This window comes from Arachis stenosperma, chromosome 9 (genome assembly GCF_014773155.1).
Source record: "Arachis stenosperma cultivar V10309 chromosome 9, arast.V10309.gnm1.PFL2, whole genome shotgun sequence".
Classification (NCBI taxonomy): Eukaryota; Viridiplantae; Streptophyta; class Magnoliopsida; order Fabales; family Fabaceae; genus Arachis; species Arachis stenosperma.
This window is the reverse complement of record NC_080385.1, coordinates 135,174,699-135,181,072: the sequence shown is the minus strand read 5'-3', so window position 1 is coordinate 135,181,072 and position 6,374 is coordinate 135,174,699. Positions and strand designations below refer to the sequence as shown.

The 6,374-nt window shown below is 41.0% G+C and overlaps 1 non-coding gene across 1 annotated transcript; it reads left to right on the top strand.

Annotated features, from left to right (window-relative positions):
• Positions 1 to 1,976: 1,976 nt before the first annotated feature.
• LOC130952599 (small nucleolar RNA R71) lies at positions 1,977 to 2,084 on the top strand. Its single transcript, XR_009074778.1, has one exon. It is a non-coding gene; the product is annotated as a small nucleolar RNA R71 (small nucleolar RNA).
• Positions 2,085 to 6,374: the final 4,290 nt, after the last annotated feature.

Sequence of the window (6,374 nt, the reverse complement as noted above, 5' to 3'; positions counted from 1 at the left end):
GTGAGTGGTGAGGAGGTATTGAGGTGATTGGTGAATGGGTGAAGAAGAAGAGAGAGTGGTGGGGTTGGTGGGGATCCTGTGGGGTCCACAGATCCTTAGGTGTCAAGGAAAAGTCATCCCTGCACCAAATGGCATCAAAATCCACGTTTTGAGCTATTTCTGGCGTTAAACGCCGGGCTGGTGCCCATTCCTGGCGTTTAACGCCAGGTTCTTGCCCTTTCCTGGCGTTTAACGCCAGTCTGGTGCCCCTTTCTGGCGTTAAACGCCCAGAATGGTGCCAGACTGGGCGTTAAACGCCCAACTGCTAGCCTCACTGGCGTTTAAACGCCAGTGAGTTCTTCCTCCAGGGTGTGCTGTTTTTCTTCCTGTTTTTCATTTTGTTTTTGCTTTTTCAATGGATTTTGTGACTTCTTATGATCATCAACCTACAAAAAACATAAAATAACAAAAGAAAACATATAAAATATAATATTGGGTTGCCTCCCAACAAGCGCTTCTTTAATGTCAGTAGCTTGACAGATGGCTCTCATGGAGCCTCATAAATGATCAGAGCAATGTTGGAACCTCCCAACACCAAACTTAGAGTTTGAATGTGGGGGTTCAACACCAAACTTAGAGTTTGGTTGTGGCCTCCCAACACCAAACTTAGAGTTTGACTGTGGGGGCTCTGTTTGTCTCTGATTTGAGAGAAGCTCTTCATGCTTCTTCTCCATGGTGACAGAGGGATATCCTTGAGCCTTAAACACATAGGATTCTTCATTCACTTGAATGATCAGTTCACCTCCATCAACATCAATCACAGCCTTTGCTGTGGCTAGGAAGGGTCTGCCAAGGATGATGGATTCATCCATGCACTTCCCAGGACCTTGTCTCTTTTGAGGTAATTTCTGCCTAGACAAGTCATCCAGTTCTTTGGTGAGCAAAGGAGGTTCATTCTCCCAAGTCTCATTTCCAAATAACTTGCCATTTAGCTTCATGATTGCTCCAAGGTATTGAGCAACTTGCTCTTCAGTGACATACTCATCCTCTTCAGAGGAAGAATACTCATCAGAGCTCATGAAAGGCAGAAGTAAGTCCAATGGAATCTCTATGGTCTCATTTTGAGCCTCAGATTCCCATGGTTCCTCATTGGGGAACTCAGAGGAGATTGGTGCACGCCCATTGAGGTCTTCCTCAGTGGCGTCCACCCCCTCTCTTTCCTCTCCATATTCGGCCATGTTTATGGCTTTGCACTCTCCCTTTGTATTTTCTTCTGTATTACTTGGGAGAGTACTTGGAGGGAGTTCAGTAACTTTCTTTCTCAGCTGACCCACTTGTCCTTCCAAATTTCTGATGGAGGACCTTGTTTCATTCATGAAACTTTGAGTGGTCTTTATTAGATCAGAGACCATTGTTGCTAAGTCAGAAGTATTCTGCTTAGAACTCTCTGTCTGTTACTGAGAAGATGATGGAAAAGGCTTGCTATTGCTAAACCTGTTTCTTCCACCATTATTGTTATTGAAACCTTGTTGAGGTCTCTCTTGATTCTTCCATGAGAGATTTGGGTGATTTCTCCATGAAGAATTATAGGTGTTTCCATAGGGTTCTCCTAGGTAATTCACCTCTTCCATGAAAGGGTTCTCAGGATCACAAACTTCTTCCTCAGATGAAGCATCCTTAGTACTGCTTGGTGCATTTTGCATTCCAGACAGACTTTGAGAAATCAAATTGACTTGTTGAGTCAATATCTTGTTCTGAGCCAATATGGCATTCAGAGTGTCAATCTCAAGAACTCCTTTCTTTTGACTAGTCCCATTGTTCACAGAATTCCTTTCAGAAGTGTACATGAATTGGTTATTTGCAACCATTTCAATTAGCTCTTGAGCCTCTGCAGGCGTCTTCTTCAGATGAAGAGATCCTCCAGCAGAGCTATCCAAAGACATCTTGGATAGTTCAGAGAGACCATCATAGAAAATACCTATGATGCTCCATTCAGAAAGCATGTCTGAAGGACATCTTCTGATTAATTATTTGTATCTTTCCCAAGCTTCATAGAGGGATTCTCCATCCTTCTGTCTGAAGGTTTGGACTTCCACTCTAAGCTTACTCAATTTTTTGAGGTGGAAAGAACTTTGCCAAGAAGGCATTGACTAGCTTTTCCCAAGAGTCTAGGCTTTCTTTAAGTTGTGAGTCCAACCATATTCTAGCTCTGTCTCTTACAGCAAAAGGGAATAGCATCAGTCTATAGACCTCAGGGTCTACCCCATTAGTCTTGACTGTGTCACAGATTTGCAAGAATTCAGCTAAGAACTGATGAGGATCTTCCATTGGAAGTCCATGGAACTTGCAATTCTGTTGCATTAGAGAAACTAATTGAGGCTTAAGCTCAAAGTTGTTTGCTCCAATGGCAGGGATAGAGATGCTTCTCCCATAGAAGTCGGGAGTAGGTGCAGTAAAGTCACCCAGCACCTTCCTTGCATTGTTGGCATTGTTGTTGTTTTCGGCTGCCATGTGTTCTTCTTCTTTGAAGAATTCGGTCAGGTCCTCTAAAGAGAGTTGTGCTTTGGCTTCTCTTAGCTTTCTCTTCAGGGTCCTCTCAGGTTCAGGATCAGCTTCAACAAGAATGCCTTTGTCTCTGCTCCTGCTCATATGAAAGAGAAGAGAACAAGAAAATGTGGAATCCTCTATGTCACAGTATAGAGATTCCTTGCAGTGTCAGAGGAAAAGAGAAATAGTAAGAAGAAGGAGAAGAATAATTCGAACTTTAATTAGATAAGGTTTGAATTGTGCATTAAGAAGGAGTAGTACTCCATAAATAGAAGGATGTGGGAAGGAGGGAAGAGAATTTTCGAAAATTCATTTAAAAGATTTTGAAAACATTTTGAAAATCTGTTTGATAATTTTCGAAAATTCAAAGTGGAAAAGAAATCAAGTGATTTTTGAAAAAGATTTTGAAATTAGAAATTAAAAAGATTTGATTGAAAACTATTTTGAAAAAGATGTGGTTAAGAAGATATGATTGGTTTTAAAAAGATGTAATTGAAAAGATATGATTTGAAAACAATTTTAAAAGATATGATTTTAAAAATTAATGACTTGTCTAACAAGAAAAGATATGATTCAAACATAAAACCTTCCTTAACAGAAAAGGCAAAAAATGTTCAATCAAATCATTAATTGTTAGTAAGTATCTTTGAAAAAGGAAAGAAATTGATTTTGAAAACATTTGATTGAAAAGATATGATTTGAAAAAGATTTGATTTTGAAAAACTTTGAAAACTTGAAAAAAAATTGATTTGAAAACAAAATCTTCCCCCTAGCACCATCCTGGCGTTAAACGCCCAGAATGGTATACATTCTGGCGTTTAACGCCCAAAATGCTACCTCTTTGGGCGTTAAACGCCCAACCAGGTGCCCTGGCTGGCGTTTAAACGCCAGTCTGCCTTCTTCACTGGGCATTTTTGAATGCTCAGCTTTTTCTGTATAATTCCTCTGCAGTATGTTCTGAATCTTCAATTCTTTGTATCATTGACTTGAAAAGACACAAATTAAAAATATTTTTGGATTTTTAATAATTAAAATGCAACAAGAATCAAATAACAATGCATGCAAGACACCAAACTTAGCAGTTTGTATACTATTGACACTAACTACATGAGAATGCATATGAGAAACACAAAACACTCAAGTCAATAGAATTCAAAGATCAAAACAAGAAAATCATCAAGAACAACTTGAAGATCAATGAGGACACATGCATGAATGCAATAAGAACAGAAACATGCAATTGATACTAAACTTAAGATGAGACTCTAGACTCAAACAAGACATATTTTTGGATTTTATGATTTTGTAAATTTTTTTTTTGTGTTTTTCGAAAATTAAGTGGAAAAAGGTATCAAAATTCTTAATGAGAATTCCAGGAATCAGTGCAATGCTAGTCTAAGACTTCGGTCCAGGAATTAGACATGGCTTCACAGCCAGCCAAGCTTCCAAAGAAAGCTTCGGTCCAAAACACTAGACATGACCAAAGGTCAGCCAAATCTTAGCAGATCACTGCTCCAAGAGCAAGATTGATACGAAATCAACAAGCTCTTGTGGTGATAAGTTGAAACCTCGGTCCAATCAGATTAGACATGGCTTCTCAGCCAGCCAGATTTCAACAAATCATCATGAAACTCTAGAATTCATCTTCAAGAATTTCGAAAAAAAATACCTAATCTAAGCAACAAGATGAACCGTCAGTTGTCCAGCCTAAACAATCCCGGGCAATAACACCAAAAATTTGATGTTGTTGCCGGATCTTGGCACTGATGTTACCAAAAGCTTGCTCAAAACTTGAACAATCCCCGGCAACGGCGCCAAAAACTTGGTGCGCGAAATTGTGAACTATACTTTTTCACAACTCTCATAATCCCTGGTAATGGCTCCAAAAATGTGGTAGCCCAATACCATGGCATTACACAACTTCGCACAACTAACCAGCAAGTGCACTGGGTCGTCCAAGTAATAAACCTTACGTGAGTAAGGGTCGATCCCACGGAGATTGTTAGTATTGAAGCAAGCTATGGTCATCTTGTAAATCTTAGTCAGGCAAACTCAGATATATGGTGATGAACGAAAATAACATAAAAGATAAAGATAGTGATACTTATGTAATTCATTGGTAGGAACTTCAGATAAGCGCATGAAGATGCCTTCCCTTCCGTCTCTCTGCTTTCCTACTGTCTTCATCCAACCCTTCTTACTCCTTTCCATGGCAAGCTCGTATAGGGTCTCACTGTTGTCAGCAGCTACCTCCCATCCTCGCAGTGAAAGCTAATGCTCAATACTCTGTCACAGTACGGCCAATCACCGGTTCGGTTCCCTCCCCTACCGGAATAGAATAACTCTTTTGCGTCTGTCACTAACGCCCAGTAGGTTACAGGTTTGAAGCACGTCATAGTCATTCAGTCATTGAATCCTACTCAGAATACCACAGACAAGGTTAGACCTTCCGGATTCTCTTGAATGCTGCCATCAGTTCTTGCCTATACCACGAAGACTCTGATCTCACGGAATGGTTGGCTCGTTTGTCAGGCGAGCACTCGGTTGTCAGGCGATCAACCATGCATCGTGCAATCAGGAATCCAAGAGATATTCACCAAGCCTCAAATGCTTGTAGAACAAGAGTGGTTGTCAGTCACCTTGTTCATGAGTGAGAATGGTGATGGGCGTCAATCATCACCTTCATCATGTTGAAGAACAAGTGATATCTTGGATAAAGAACAAGCGGAATTTGAATGAAAGAACAATAGTAATTGCATTAATACTCGAGGTACAGCAGAGCTCCACACCTTAATCTATGGTGTGTAGAAACTCCACCGTTGAAAATACATAAGAACAAGGTATAGGCATGGCCGAATGGCCAGCCTCCCAATGATCTAAGAACTAAAATGTCCAAAGATGATCTAGAGATCTAAAAGTGATCAAAAGATGAAAATACAATAGTGAAAGGTCCTATTTATAAGAAACTAGTAGCCTAAGGTTTACAGAGATGAGTAAATGACATAAAAATCCACTTCCGGGCCCACTTGGTGTGTGCTTGGGCTGAGCAATGAAGCATTTTTCGTGTAGAGACTCTTCTTGGCGTTTAACTCCCGTTTTGGTGCCAGTTTGGGCGTTTAACGCTGGGATTTCTGTAGGTGACTTTGAACGCCGGTTTGGGCCATCAAATCTTGGGCAAAGTATGAACTATCATATATTGCTGGAAAGCCCAGGATGTCTACTTTCCAACGCCGTTGAGAGCGCGCCAATTGGGCTTCTGTAGCTCCAGAAAATCCACTTCGAGTGCAGGGAGGTCAGAATCCAACAGCATCTGCAGTCCTTTTGAGTCTCTGGATCAGATTTTTGCTCAGATCCCTCAATTTCAGCCAGAAAATACCTGAAATCACAGAAAAACACACAAACTCATAGTAAAGTCCAGAAAAGTGAATTTTAACTAAAAACTAATAAAAATATAATAAAAACTCAACTAAAACTACCAAAAACATACTGAAAACAATGCCAAAAAGTATACAAATTATCCGCTCATCAATTCTGCATTCTGCATTTTTCAGATTATAAAAAAAAGAAAGCGAGCACGCGACGCGACCGCATCAACGACGTGTCCGCGTCGCAAGGGGAGAAGAGAAAAATAAAAACGAACAGAGAGTCACGCTGGAGCGTGGCTAGAGGCGTGCCAGTGGCACAAATCGACCCACGCGATCGCGTCGCTGACGCGTCCGCGTCACATGGGTATAATGGCCTCCCACGCGACCGCGTGAGCCACGCGGCTGCGTGCCTTGATTTTCGACGTTAAAAAGGTGAATGGCCGAAAGTTGTGCTGGAATTGGGCTGGCCTCGTGCTAGAAGCC